The 16,275-nt window shown below is 37.6% G+C and overlaps 1 protein-coding gene across 5 annotated transcripts in view; it reads left to right on the top strand.

The window, feature by feature from the left end:
- Positions 1-16,275, top strand: part of SUGCT (succinyl-CoA:glutarate-CoA transferase) — a 307,991-nt gene that overhangs the window by 59,629 nt on the left and 232,087 nt on the right. The gene's annotated exons all lie outside the window — the stretch shown is intronic.

The following is a 16,275-nucleotide window of genomic DNA, read 5'->3' as shown; positions in this document are numbered from 1 at the left end:
GTGAAGATGGTGATGATTATAATACTACAAGATTTGTTGCTTGTGGCCATAGTAACACTGAAGTAAATACCTTCCATCACTGACTAGTGTCACAGCCAGGCCTCCTTAGGTCTAAAACCAAAACCAGGGTTGTTTTTTTTTAAGAGCTACATCTGTTTTTCCAGTACCACTGCATAGTCCACTGTATTGTTATGAGTTAGCTAGCACTGATTGCAAATCATCTCAGACTGATGGAGAAATGCTCCATCTTTCTGCAAGGATGAGTTTGGTCCTGCAGTATTGTCTCAGCTATGGTTGTGCTACTTTCTAGTTGGCACGGCGTGGCAGTATGGCCGTGTTCTCTAGAACCAGCTCTGCATGACCTGATGTAACCAGGCATCCACTACACAAATAGTTACATTCTGCTGTATTTCCGTATTGTGACCTTTTAGTGCAATGCTTTTTGAACTTAACTGTGTTGAAAGTATAAAACAGATCTGAAGTGTCTGAAGTTTCTATAAGCAAAACCAAAACCTGACTAAACACAACATTTTATCTTCACCACACTGCATTTGGCTGAGTAACTGAAACTAGTGTTCTTTTATGTCCTTTTGCCTTTGTTTTTCCACAGTCTAAATGAAAAGAAAAGCATCCTTTGTTTCTTTTTTCATAGACAGCTCTCCAGATATAAAAAATTTGTGGAGATTGTTTTAGCTCTCTTTTCATTTATTCTAGATTAGTCAGTATATAAATAACTTTAAATCCTGTTGAAACTATGGTTCCTGTGTTTCTGGATGCTGCTTCTGTAGTAGATATTAGAAATATTACCTCAATATTGTAAACAACTTTGATATGAATTTTCTTGTTCATAAATCAGTAATTAGGGTGGATTTACTATGGGTGGAGTTGTGTGTGTGCGTGTGTATTTACGGCTCATCTGTTAACATTCCATCAGCTAGCATGGTTATAATTCTGATTGTAACCATAAGTATATTATGCTTTCTAGAGTTTATTTTTCGCTTCACTAACATAAGCTATACTTACACTGCAAAGCACTTCAGAAACTGGAATTAACCCTCACTGTTGCTATTGTACGGCTTTTATAGTTGCTTCCATAACTCATTTGTAAAACAGTTTAGAACAGAACACTGATACCTGATTTTCTTCCCTCATCCTGGTTATTGAATATACTGTCTATTGCTCATTCAACTAATATGTGACTGTCATAGTGCTAATTTTTACGAATAAATGTGGGTTTGTTGTTTTCGAGATATTTTGTGCAAGCGAACTATAATTTGTTCAAATAATGAAAAGCGCATTTCAGAAAATTGAATTTCTCTCTGTTTCAGAAGAAAGTATGTGGTAGTTAACTGTTGGCGGTTTTTCTTATGTCCTCAACTTTATTTTGTTTTCATTTGCTCTGTTTTGAGTTTTCACACAGGTAGTAAATTATAACTTTGAAGTGATACAGAGCCTGCAATCCTGCCAAAATGTGTCAGGCTATGTTAAATCATGGAAGACTGGGTAAACATGAGAGATCCTTTTATAGATATTAAAAAGGCAAAATCTAAATAATTTATGTCATCTTTCTGTGGGACAGAAGTCTGATCAGAATCACTCTAGAATATTGACCAAAATGTGATAAAAAATGTCGAATGCATCTGAAATATGTACATAAATAGTACTTTTTTGCTTACAATTGTTATAAGTGTTCTGATGCCCTGTTTAACACATTCAGTGTATACTGAGTGCTATTGTAATTTCTATTTCATTGAGCTTCAGTTGAATAATTTTGTTCAGAATATCTTTGCAAATGGCTCTATTGTTTTCTGTTTGCAAGGCCAAATTTAGCTTTGAGTGTATCTGTAATTTCACTGAATTCCTTATTGCTTCTTGACTGAAAAACTAGCAGCGTAATTTATCCCTAAATGTGTTCTCTAGATTGACCTTTCTTACTTTTCCTTGTATTTAGACACATAAAAATTAAGCATTAATGGGCAGCTGGGTTTTCTCTTTCCTGAAACTACCAAGAAGTAGAGCACCTTTGAAAATCTATTTCTGGTCTGAGCAACAAGCTCTTAGAAAAACAGATGCAAAGTTTGGTGTGCAGGGACTTTTATACTCTTGTAAGGTTTTTGTCTTTTGCTGATAATGTGCTGACTATGGTGTGATCAACACAGAATTTTCAGTTCTGTGTGCTCATCACCAGAACCCAAAGAAAAGGATTTGAACTTCTTTGGAGTGTACAACATCTTTCAGGATTCTTGTAAAGCTGTCTGTAAAGGTTTGCCATAGGTTTTCTATGGAGGTGGACTTTGCAATGTGCCACAAAGGTGAAGGATTCACCTTTGAATAGATCCTAATCAGCCAAAACCAGAAATAGATTTTTGAGTGAATCCTTCATGAGAAATTATCTACATTGAGCGTATCTGCTTTTTAATCAGAGCAGTGTAGATTGAATAGGTCACTCCTGCATGTAATCAGGTGCCAGTTTGCTTGGTTTCAAGTGTTAAAACACAAACCTTGAGTTCTGGGCTGGATCTTAAGTGTAATTAGTGCAATTTTTTAAAACAAGTTTCTATAATGAGGCACCTTGTTTAGATACAGCTGCTGCATCATTATCCAGAGGAAATCAGGAGCTTAAAAGCATCCGGTTTACATAATTGTGCTGAGAAGTTGTATTACTGTCTTTCATTGGGGGTGATAAGGTCTTCCCTTATTCTTGTGGTTTTAGCAATGTAGTTATCTTGCTTGTACCCCATGCGAGATCTAGATACTCACTTTTTCATCTTCCAGTTGCCCCACTCAGAATAGATATTATCCAGAGAGTCTATTGTAACCTGCATGTCTGCAGGATGTTTCCTGTGGCAGCTCATCACCCTGCCATCAGACACCTGGACAACTGGGCACTGCTTTCAAGGGCAAACTTTGAGCAAAAGGCATAGGGCTGCTTTAACTCAAGCCATAACAATGAAAATCTCTTTACATTTGATAGTATTTCTGTTCCAGCTTTGGTCCTAAGTCCTAAGACTTACAGGGTCTTCGCAAGTATACTTCAGTATATTTTCAGAATATGCAAAGGGCACAATTATTCTGCACAGAAATTGAAACCACAGGAAATAAATTATTTTAACCAGTTGTCTTTTCTGTTGACTGACCTGTGCATTGTCATAACTCATCAGACCCTACGTTAATGTGTTTTATATTAGAACATCACTCAGATTCTTTAAGCATTAACTTTTTGTTGTGCTAGGCATAAAATTTCCTTCATATGAGGAAATTGTCTCTGTGTCAAAGGCCTTGAAATGTGTTATGAAAGAGGGTAGATTTAGACCAGATATTAGGAAGAAATTCTTAACTATGAGGGTGGTGAGACACAGGCACAGGGTGCCCAGAGAAGCTGTGGCTGTCCCGTCCCTGGCAGTGTTCAAGGCCAGGTTGGACACAGGGGCTTGGAGCAACCTGCTCTAGTGGAAGGTGTCCCTGCCCATGGCAGGGGGTTGGAACTGGATGAGCTTTAAGGTCCCTTCCAACCCAAACCAGCCTGTGAAAACCGAGGTATAAGCTCACAAGGAAGTGAAGGTATGAGGTAGTTGAAAGATGAGTATAGTCGTAGATACATTTTTTTATTTTAAAATTTTAAATTGTTTTTAACCTTTGCATCTCATGCTTTTTGCTTGTGGAATCTCATCATATCCAAGAGTCTTATAAAGAAAATCCCACTCTTTGTGTCTCATCACAGAGAAATGCAGTAAGTTGTTAGTTACCTGATTCATCTGGCAGAGATGCTTTTTGCACAAAGGCCCAATGTGCACCAACTTTCCTGACTTAGCTCTCTATAATCATGCAGAACTTTTCATTACTCTTCTTGGTTTTTTGTTTTTTGGGTTTTTTTTTTTTTCCTGCTCCAGACTGGTGATGTGTAGATGTTTTCTTTTCTGTGGTTTTATTAGGGTAGATCTGCAGTTAATGTGTCTTGGAATCAAAATCAACAAAGAATAGAACTTGGGTTGTGTCCAGAGTTATGTTTTGTGCATGAAACTCTCCTTCCTAAATAAGTCCAAAATGGATGTTATGGAAGAAGGTTGTTCTGCTCTGTAATGGCTCAGTCTAGGAGAAGATGGAACTTTTGCACAGGAAAGAAATAAAATAGAGTTTTTTTGGGGGGGAGTTCAAATTCAAGAAATGCAAGATGACCCTTCTTACTCCATGAACCTTATCTGCATAATACTCACCTGGACTATGTAGACTGCCTGGGGGGCCCATTGTCCTTCATTGTTCTAAGCAATGAAATATCACTACTGAAAGTATTGCCCATTTGACATGAAAATTAAATGTAATCACAGATCAACTGAATAGAGACTTTGTGCTCTCTTGTGCTGTATGGTTTCAGTTTCCAAAGAAGTTTGGCCGTCCTCAAGATACATGTCTTGACTCGTGTGATGAATACTCAATCTCCCAAATACTTTAATGGCCTAGTGTACCTCTTTGAACTACTTACCTGTAGGTTTGTTAACTAGCTGCTTTCCTTTCTGTCTGTATCTTACAAGGCACAGGAAAGAGAGAAGCCGAAAAGGCCTGCGTCATCCTGAGCTCTGTAAAACAAGAAAACAAGGATATCATTTGCAGGACTTTTTTTCTTTCTTTTTGGACAGCTTTCTATTTGTAGATTTCCTTACTAGATACTTCAGAAGTGTCTTACTGTGATATGACTAGATTAACTGCTGACTGCACAAACATTTTGGTGTTACTGTGATTATAAGGGACCGCAGCCGGTGCTCTGCTTGGTGAGAAGTGCCAGAGTAGGGAATCTGTTTCCTTGCCATTTTAATCAATGAAAAGGTATGGTAATCATCTGTGGGAATCTGGGTAGAAAGCTACTCGTTTATGAGGAATGAATTCTTGTTACTCAAACGTGACAACATTATATTGATACCTTTCTGGTGATTGTCCTTCAGTGAGTTGTCAAACCTCTCTCCTGGGCAGAGCAGCTGTCTGGAAACCAAATCAGTAGGTTTGCCTTAGGCAGTTTTGAATACGTGCTCAGTGTATAATGAGAGATGTAGTTATAATTTCATTCATATACGTCCTATCCTGTGACTGAGACGGCTATTTAAATAAGCTAACCTTATGTGCACATAGAATAGACAGCTTCTTACCTGTAGACAGGAACTTTTCAGATGGAAATGAAATGCATTTTTAATTTAAAAACTGATCTTTTTTTTTTCTCCCCTGAAGGAAATCCCCCTGCACATTTCTACTTTAAGCAGTGCCTACAAGCTATTTTTTAGTGTGTCTTACACTTTCAATTTGCAAACCACATATGGGTAATCGCAATTATTGCTAAGGAATGATAGTTGATAGTTGAGACTGTCTCAGTTTTGCTCTGCTCCTGAGAAATGTCACAGACTATTTTGTGTCCATTATTAAATATTCTTATATATGTACTTACATATGTGTTTGAACTCATATATGTATTTACACTAATTTAAACTGGGTGTGCATGAAGATTATTAGTCTGTCGCTTCCGTGGTCACATGAGAAGAACACTAATGAAACTAGGATCAGAACACAAGACGTACTGATGTTCAGTGCCAGTTAGTGAACGTAGTTGTCTTTTCTGTGTGCTGTTCATTGCTTCCTCCACATTTGTCCATTGCTGGGGTGGGGAATCTAGTTTGTATTATTTGCAGCAGCATGGTTAGCTTCCAAACACGTTTCAGCGTTACTGAACATTACAGATTTGTCTATCCATGTCAAATTGGAATTCTTTGGAAGGGCAGCGTAACAGAGCCCTGGTCAGTACATTGTTCTTCAAATTGTAGCTGGTTGTAAAGTAATAAAAGTAGCATCTGTGGGTTTGTAGAGGAGGTATTGATTGCAGCCGGATCACTGCTTTCCTATAATCTGCTTATCGGATCCAGGGCAGAAGAATAAACTTTGCTTTTGCTTTTCTGAAAATATCTTTCATAGTCATTGTGCAACTGTGCAGTGCAGCCACTCAAAAGCTGAAACATGCTTAAACAGTCTGAAAGAGAACTCTGAAATCTGTGTGCAGCAGTATCACTCAGTGACTTCTAGCATAATCATCCTGCATATGTAAATAGCAATTTGTATTGCCGTTTTAGCTAGAAACCCTAATAAACCACTACAATCCCTTGTGCAAGGTATTATATAGCAGGACAAATCAGGTCTTTCAGGTTAGGAATGGGGAATGAAACGCAAAGGAATGAATTTAAGTGACTGAAGAGGGCAAGGACTTTGGTAGTGTTCACAATCTGTTAAAGCTCTATTTTCTTAAGAATTTGAGGATGTGGTGATTTATGGTGAATAATATTCACTCTTGGGGCACAGGAGAGATTAAGGCATGGCCACAAGATGATGTTAACTTTATGAAGACAGAAAAATGAATAAATAAGTAAAAAAAAAAAAAAAAACACCTCAGGAAAATGCTTCCCATTGTCTAATGAATGTTCAGGTGCTCACTTTTACTATGTGAAGCTTGTGACAGTTTTGGATAAAGTCGATTGTTATGGAAGGGTATGTCCACTAGATGTCATTCGTGTAATCTAGTTTTTGTTGCAGCATTTATCTCTAAGGAGCTATGTAGGACGATAGATACAAATTACCAGCATTATTAGCTGCCGTTGTATATGCAGTGCTTTTGACTTTATGTATGTGTGGCATGTTACAAAATAATATTCTGATTGTCTCTGTGATGGGTTTGACACACCATTTAGTCTAGAACTTCTGTCTTTACGTGGTTTTTGCCTACAATTACGCGGTTGATGAGTAGGTCTGTTGTATAAGAGCACCCAGGTGAGCTGTATGCAGTCTGTAACTTCTGCAAGGAGAGACATGAGTATGAGGTAAGGACGTTATGCCCCAAAGGAAAGCAAAAGTATTCTGTAACTAATAGAATTCCACCTAAAATACGTTCTCGTCTAAGCTACTTACAGCTCAAAGGGCAGTTCTTTAGAAAAGTGCGTATCTAATTAGGAAAGGCGGCTCAAATTTCGTAAACTTACACAAGTGGATTTATATACACAGATCTTAGCTGTAGCACGGTGCTTACAGTACTTGATTTGTGTCACTTTATTAATATCTGAGGCGTTTCAAATAGAATCGCTTTAATCAAGCTGAAATGAACTACTCTGTGTGTGCACAAATCAGTGTCTGACCATTCAGTTGGGCGGTTTGGTAGGATCTGTACAGACATTAGCCAAGAGTGCTTGCACCCCCCCGCCTCCCTCCCCATCTTTGTAGTATGACATGTGTTACTAATTGCTAGACAGCTTCTGGGAAGCCGTATCTATACTCTCATTGAAGAGCAACTGCTGCAACATTGGCCTGTGCTCTTTCCCACTTTCAGCTTGGAGTAGCTACAGCAAAACTGGAAGCTGGAGATCACAGCTTCCTCCAACCTCCCTCTCCCCTTCCATATGGAATAAAGAATTTCTCTGCCCTGTGTAGTCAGCCAGAGGGCAGGATGGGGAAGTGATAATCCTCTTGGAATGAGCACTTGCATGAAAAATGATAAATGCTACATTGCATGGGGATTAACACTTGCTTATGAACTTGCTTTTAATGGAGTGATGTGTCTCTTTCAGCAATGTGAAGGTTCACTGGACTGTAGACCTGATTGAGAACCTTTACCACTGTTCAGCCAAAAGGGAACCATCTGCCATCAGAAATGTAACTGTTCAAAACTGTTTTGCTATTTTGCATGTTGTCTTCAAGAATGTAAAACATTACTTGCATGTAGCATTTACTTCCCTAGAAAAATGCTTGTTCCTCACATCTCACTGCAACATTCTCCCTTCTCATCACGAGAATTGCATTTCTGCTCACATTTAATGCATTTGTTTGAAGTCTGTGCTTTGTCACCATGAAACTCTGAAGCATGACTATCCAGAGCTAGTTTGATGAATGGAGTTGCTATATAAATCACATCTATTCTCTTTTTTTTTTGAGGCGATAGCTTAAGATATCCTGTGAGGATGTTTGCAGAGTGGGTCAATCTGTGAGTGGAGTTTATGAAGCTTGTTTGGATCTCTAAATGTATTTTATATTGAGCACTATTTTGTAAAGATTTAGTGTGGAACCTGATTGCTGATTTGTGGGATGACCCTTTCTTTTCACAGTAACTGACATGTCATGCAGATCTGGTCATTCGGTCAATTTCCAAGCACTGATGTATATTATGTATTTAGCATGGGTTATATTGTTTCCTTTAAAAATATTGCATTGCTGCTACAATAAGCTTAGGTCTACTTGAGGACCAACATTAGTCCTCCAGTACATAGGCAGCTTCTGGGAATTTAATTGGAAGGGTAGCATTTTTGGGAGGGCTTCTGTTCTATTTTCAAAAGTGATGTATGCACTTAGGAAGTCTCATTCTTGTTACCATACTAAAGCATTGAAGTTTTAAATCCTAAATCTACTTACAGAAAGCAGCTTTAAATTGCAGTGCTTTTTAATGTTGTTGCTCATGCCCTTTGCTACATTCAGATATAATGTTGCATGATGGTAAAACAGGTATTTTTACCAACGCTCTTGCTAATAAAACTTGGTGGTAAAAAGACTGAGAAATTGTAATTTAAGGCTTTGTCTATTATTAAACCCCTATTATCACCAAAATTGTTTTGATTTACTTCCTTTTAAAGATAAGCGGGACTTTTGCTGCAAGTTTGAATTCAATTGCATGGAGAGCGACAAGGGTGAAGGTGAGAGGAAAGATTTTTTTGAAGTAGTTCTCTGTTTTGACAAAACCGTGCTTCCTGACCATCACCTAAAACACACAATGTTCAGTGACTGGAATTTACTCTTATAATACAAATTAAGCTAGAGAAATTGATCTTATATCTGTACCCCCAAGGGGATCTCAGCCAGTTTTATCTAGTCTACATCCTCGCTTTTGTTCACTTATATCTAGATACGGTTTTGACACGTTTGTCCCAAGTTTTGCAATATTTGCTACAGTCTTGCTTAGTTAGATTGCCATGTCTGCTGGAGGAGGAGAAGAGATAATTCCCTTTTCAATAAGGAAGATAAAGCCTGGATTTAGGAAAAGGTTTTTGACTAAATAGTGATGCACTATGGCAGTTGATCACCATATTGTCTATAACAAGTTTTTACATGTATCTCATCTAGATATATGTAATCTAGAGCTCATCTAGAGTGTTCTCTTTCCTGGCTTGTGTGAGGCTGGCTCATTCATGTTTTCCCAAAAGTTATATTTTTTTAAACCTCCCGTTTTTTTTGGTTTTGTTTCTTTTTGTTTGTTTGGGGTTTTTTAACCTGAGAATAGTTTGTTTTCATTTTTTAACAGCATCACATTGCTGTATCTCCTCCTCAGGTGTTCAGGTGCCAGGGTAGGAGAACAGTACATAGCTCTGTGCCTAAACTTTGCTGATTAGTTACTAGCTACAACTTCAGTTTGATTTACTATTAAAAGTTTCTTGGGGTTCCTTTGTGTTCCACTTTTTTGCTTTGTTTGACCATGGATCATTTTACGGAACAGTTTGACTGATGATTCCCAATCTAGTGAAACCTGCAGAGGTGAGGTCACTCAGTGCAGGAGTGACCTTTGAAGCTGAGGTAGCAGCAGCCAAGGCAATTGTCTGACTGTGATCTTGGTTTATGTCAGCTACAGCAAGCTTAGGGCACTTGAATTCTGAGAGTATGTCCACGTGTGGGTTTAATGAGCGTTTCAAACTTTTGCACATTAGTTTTACATCATTAGTCATCTTTCTTTTCCTGAGTGTTTCGTAGGCAGATGAAGTCTGAGATTCCAAGTCTGAGATGACGTGTGAGGATAAGGAAGACCCACCTTGTATTTCATATTTTGTATTTTATATTTTCTGTATTTTATATTTTAGAAAGCTACCAGGGCAAAGGGTAGAAGTTAAATTATCTTGGTAGAAAGGCCATACTTTGCTAGATAAAAATAAAAAACAGACTCAAGGTTAACCTTTAATTTGCTGTCCAACTGATCTTCAGTCAGTTAACATTAGTTGTCATTCTGCATTGGAACAATCCGTTGCCATGTGGAATGGCCATAATAATAAACAAATAGGAAGTTGATGTGGCTTGAAGTAGAGAAGCATTAGCTTGAGTCTGTGTAACACAGTTAAACCTAAAATAAAGACAAAGAATATAAAATATTATAAATATCAATGTTAGTCTGTATGATAATGTCTCTTCTAAACAGAGATGATTTTTTGACCTTGTCAAATTTATCCTTGGTGTATGTGGTTATGATAGTGGCTAGAGAGTTTTGACCATGAATAATAATTGTAACAATGCAACAAAGCCCTTTGTAGTACACACAAGTTACTAACTTAGCTCACTGGGGCAGAGAGAGTGCATTTTAATTTAGCTTGAGGCTTAGAACAGTGGACCCCAAGTTTTATTTTAGTGCTTCCACAAAACCCATGAATTATTTCTGCCTCTTTTGTGTACAAGCTTACAATATTTTATTTGGGAGTTTTAAATATAGGAATGAATGTTTTGAAGTAATTTCAGGATTTCATTTGATATTCCTGATGTTGCCCATTTTTGCATAGCCATTTTACATTCACCAATTTGTCAAAGTTGGAGCATAAATGAGAAGTAAAAATGACCATCACACTACAGTTGGAATCACGAAAGAATCTGAGAGTTGTTAATAAATACGGTGTTTATTGATGTATTTAATCCGTGAATGAGGAGGAGGGCATTGGACAGAATTCTGTGTATTAAGAATCTGATCAGGTAGCTCATTTAAGAGATTGTTATTAGTGATACCTCTTAGCACTCATACATAATTATGCTATCTTTTCACTATTACCCTTTCAAACTCCTCAGAGAATCTTAAGTAATTTTATTTCCTGCCATTTTACAGTTCTGAGTAATAATGATGAGGAGAAAACAGTTAAATAGTTTCTTTTCTCAAGGACCAGGTGCTGAAAGCAACAGAGAATATCCATGGATTTTATAGTAGTTTCCTGTGCATCTCGTGTGAGCTTCTTCAAACATTCATCATATTTGTCAGATTTACAAAGATAATATAAATGATTTGTGGTCAAGAGATTGGTCTGGAACTCAGAAATGTAGGTCTACCTTTGCTTGTAAAACAGCTATGTTATTTCTGGTTTGGGTGCTTCTTGCCACCTCATTTAATGTGGTGGTGCTTTTTGGATGAATGTATCCAAGCCATTTTTAACACGAAGTAGAGCAGTTTCTTGAAATCATCAGTTCCAGGTTGCAGCAAGTAACAGAGTGGGGGTTACTTCCAGAATTTCTAGTGCTGTGTTTCTTCCCGCATTTCTATCTGTGCTTTGAGATTTGACTCCTGCTGTTGTGATTTGAATTTTGTGTGCCCCTCCTCTGTCTGTAAAAGAGCTGACCTCTTCCTTCTACTTTTCTCCTGCTTGGTCTCTATTTGAATAATGATCTGTTCATAAGCTTTCTAAAGGGATTATTCCTGTCTTTCAAGGTGTGACTGCATGGCATCAAACAATGTAATGTAAAAGTGTGTGAGCTAATTTGAATGCTGGAAGCAAAGAAAAATTATAGAAGAAGTCTTGGATGGGCCTGTTTCTTCTCCATGCATGATAATTTTTAACAATATTGCTCTCCACAGGTATTTGCCTGTTCTGGGACACCACAGCTCCCTAGGCTTTTCATTTTAGTGCTTCACTATTCATTATCTCTGTGGCATACAAGGCAAGAGGTGTTTAAATTGCAGCTAGGAAGAGCCAGAACAGACATTAAGAAAAGCTTTTTAACAGAGAAGCCAGATTCCTTTCTCTTTTCAGTAGTCTTTTATAACATTATGGACTGGAATGTCTCGGTCTTCTCTAGGCTAAACATTCCCAATTTGCTTAGTCTTTCCCTTGAGATCATGCTTTCCAGAACTTAACTGCTGTTCTCTGTACTTTCTTTTTGGAAATTTAACATTTTTGTGGTGTCCAGAACCAAATGCAGTATAGTACTCCAGCTCCAGTTTTATCATCTTGAAGTACAACAGAAAGATTATGTCATGAATCTTGCGGGTTCTGCTGGTATTCTGAAATGCCACTTTAATGTGACCCTGCTGTTGCAAAGAAGCCTTTGTTTAATTCATGTTCAGTTTGTGAAACATGTGCATTCTTGATCTTTCTCTCTTGTGTGTGAATTATGCATGTGATTGAATAACTCATGCATAATTCTAGAACCTCCCAGTTGATTTTCCTTGTTGAATTTTACCCTCTTGTTTTCAGACTTCATCTCCCAGTTAGTTCCAAACATTTTCAGTTCTATTTAGTCTGTCCAGTACTTGCAGTTCCTTCTAGTTCTGTGGCATCTTGAAGTTTGATGTACATTTTTTCTTCTCTATGTATTTGGATTATTAATGAGAATATTGAAATGATCCATGAACAGTTGATAGTATTCTTCTGTGTTCAGAATAGTTCATAACTCCTTTGAGTGATATCCAGCCAGTTGGTAACCCTCTTTCTCATACAGTTTTATTTGAGTCGGTACTACTCTTCCGTGTAGTCTGGTGAGCATCTAAGATAGACATCTAAGGCAAGTCAATATTGGCTGCTACTCATTTTCTAGTTGTTCTGGGGGGCTGTATGTGTATCTTACTGGGAGGTAAGTGCTGAAATATAATTTGCCTGATTTAATTTTAGATTTTTTTTTAATTCAGTCACTCTGTTTGCACATTTCTAAGCTCTAGTATCTCTTTTCTGTCCCCCAGGCTGCTAGTGTGCAGCTTCCTCAGCTTCTTCGACAAGGATTCTAAAAGAAACCTTAGCAGGTCATGACACTGGAAAACATTGGGTTTTCAGAAGTACACTCTCAATACAGCTATTTCATCATCTAACCCAAGTTTCACCTGTATATTGCGATTTTGGTGTGCTACTCTGCCTTTGGTAATGAACTCAGGGAGTATATGTTTGTGTAGTGCATTATAGAGTCAGTAGGTATTATTTTAATGCAACTAATAAACAATCAAAATAGTAACACAGTGCTTACTGTAAACACTAGGCAGATGGGTTGCTCTTGGAGATTGTGAATGCTCATAGGAATCAAGAGGGTCATGAGCTAGTTTCAGATGGCACTGATTACTGTGCAGAGCATCTTCAGGAGGCTTAAACACTCAAATCCAATTTAATCCTTTAAAAGCAGAAGTTAAGTATGACTTCAAGGACATGTAAGACCTCTTGATTAACTTCTGCCCTTGTGTTTATGAATTTCACCTGGAAATAGAAGTTAAAACAATGCCTTGCTGAGAAATCTGCCAATTCCAGGTTTTATGTAAAATGCTAATCAGTGATGTGATGAATGTAAGCAAGGAGACACTGGATAGACAGCATGTTTGCTGTGAAATAGAACTTTGCAGAAACAAGGTTCTGATATTGAAATATTGACAGATGTACCAATTATCTCCTTGTCTAGCATTAATGTACCAGGTCCTGAAAATCATGAGTGGCATAATAATAGGGATTGATAAAAAATTGATGTCCGTTTACCAGTCTTCTGATTCCTCTCCCCTCTCCTTTTTCTTCTGCCCTACGTTATGAGTTGCAAAAATTTCTTTAGTGGTAAAAGAAGACAGACAACTGACTCCTTCACAAAATCACCCAAGTTGACTTGGTGGCATGCTAGGTAGCATGCTAGGCTTTGTGTTTTTCTGCCCACCATTTTAATAAAAACCTCCTCAGTTATTTCGTTTTTGCATCTTTGATTTCAGTTCCTTAGGGGAATCAAGGCCCTGCTCTTGATTTAGTGAGACTTTACTGTCCGGATGTAAATGGTATTTTTTTTTTCAGTAATGTATATCAGACTCACCAGACTCATCAGTAATGTATCAACTCATCAGGACTTGGAAGGGAAGGTGGCTTCTCCCTGAAGCTTCAAAAATTGTGAACGAGAAAAACACTGTTTTTGGTTTAGAGCATCTCATAGCTCTTAAGCCAACCTTACAATTTCTGGGAGAGCTGAGTGATTTTGAGTATGTGGCTTGGCATCATGTAATCATTCACTGTACCATCTGCTGTAATTCCAGCAAAAGACGCTCCCCTTGACATCCCTACCTCAAAACATTCCTTATAACCCAACTTTCAAGCTCTGCGCTTATGCCTTCTAGTGGATAAAGCAGGCTTTTAACATGTCCAAAAGGCCATTAGAGACAAACCTCATATCCGCTATATTTAAAATGCTATTCAAATCTGTTGTTGTTCTGATGTTGCTCTCCAAGAACATCTTAAAACATATATGTAAAAGGGTTGTAATGAGAATTAGAAATACCGCAGACTGAATGTCTCCGGAACCATTATGAAAGTGGCTGCAGTGGAACTGGCAACGGTTGGTGAGTGAATAATGATATGGCAGTTTCAGCTCAGGCAAGGAAGATGCTGTGTTTGCCACATGTGGATTAATATAGTGATGCTTTTTACTGTTGAGGGATTCACACAATTTTTTTTTTTTAAAGAATATTTGAAGTAGAAAAGATGAGGAGAATAGATGAACCCATCTTGCAGACAGCTGCTTTTTTGAGCTGATGAGCTAAAAATCTGCTATAGCTGGGAAGCATCAAATCTGAAATTATAACATTGCCAGTGCATGTGATAGGACATTTAAAATATCAGGTATGAGCTATGCCTGTCAGACAAGTAACCAGAAAAAGAACAAGAGGCAAGAATATCTGCCTGCCATTTGGATTAGGCTTTCCTGCTCCACACCTATTTGTATTGTCACAGGTTTTTTTTTCAGTGTGATTCTGTGTGCATACTTTATGAACATCAGCCACCAATAGAAAATAAAATTGGGAAAACGTATTAAGGAAAAAGGGATACTGAAAGTGATAATTAGAGTGCTAGAAGTGAGGAGTTTGTTTTTCATCATTCCCTCCTTTTCCTAATCTGTATACTAAAAGCTAAGAATAAACTCAGAGACTAGCTATAAATTTTTTGTTTAATTCTGTAACATCCATGAGACCAATATTTGATATTCACTTACAGATGATACCTTGCTGCAAATTAAAAACTAGTGGATTCATTACAAAAGCCTCTTCAGTATGTAGAAAATATACTTTAGAAGAAATCACATTCTTTTTCATTGTTCATGTAACTGTGATTTTATCAATTGTCATCATACTGGATTGAGCTGTATTACATCACATCACATGTAGGTAGAAAGGGTAGTAGTAGTATTTCAGATTGTTAGTAAAATTAAGAATACCAAGTTCCTAAAATGGGAAGGAATATATGGACTGCAGCATCATACTCAGTTCTCTTGGAAATGAAGCATGTGGAGAAGCAACCATAAAAATTTGCCTAGCTAGGATGTAGCTCATGCACATTGAGGCTGCAGTGATCAGAAAAGGAAATGGGGATACTGTGTGGCTATAATCTATTGTTTGACATCCAGTGCCTGCTCCTGTGTAATTTACTTGCCTCTTTTGGTCACCTGACTGAAGACATTAAGTGGGCCACAGGGTAAGCCAGGAAATTCAGCTCTCTGCTTTCCAAGTCCAAAGCTCTGTTGTTTCCCCTTTCCCCTTCCCCCTCTTTCTCCCTTCACAGCTGGTCAGCACATGCACCGTAATTGCTTAGGCCAGGTAGGGCAGATATAGAAAGATACATATGGAGCACATGCAAATCTGCACTAAATTTCTGGAATGCAGCAACAGGGTGAAGTTAATGTAAAGCAAGATTTCTTTTTATGTTTAAAGTTTCTAAAACTAATAAAAAAAAGAGACAACAAATTCACTTTATAGCCTTTCCTTTTCTCTACTACTACTAACTGAGTGGGTTTGGGATTTTGCCAAAATATTACACATTGCTCAAGAAGATTACAAAGAAATCCCAGACATGCACTAGAGAGCTATTAAATTTAACATTTCTAAAAGATATTTTCAACAGCTAAATACTTGTTAGAGCATTGTTTTCCCCAACTTTCAAAAGTTGCCACAACTCAGTCACAGATAAGAACTTCCAGCTTTTTAATTGATATATAAATTGAGTTTAAAACCAAATCCACTACATTTCCTGTGGTGAAGGAAACAGAAACTCTTCAGTTTGGTTTGTCCCTAATTTGAAAATCATGTTCTCAGGAAATCCTGCATAATTATTTTACGTAAACAGGAAAAGTAATTATTTGCTTGGGGCTCTGTTTGTGTGGATGTGGGGGCACACAGAAATAGTGTAGATTCTGGAACTCAATGTGTTAACAAAAATATTTTAGAACAAAGAAAAACATGTTCCAAATAGGTGATTTTTCTGCCTGGTATGGGCTTATATGAGGGGTTTTCAAGCGTTGGAT

Source organism: Strigops habroptila, chromosome 1 (assembly GCF_004027225.2).
Source record: "Strigops habroptila isolate Jane chromosome 1, bStrHab1.2.pri, whole genome shotgun sequence".
NCBI classification, from domain to species: domain Eukaryota; kingdom Metazoa; phylum Chordata; class Aves; order Psittaciformes; family Psittacidae; genus Strigops; species Strigops habroptila.
The sequence above is the reverse complement of the archived record's forward strand: the minus strand, read 5'-3'. Positions and strand labels throughout refer to the sequence as shown.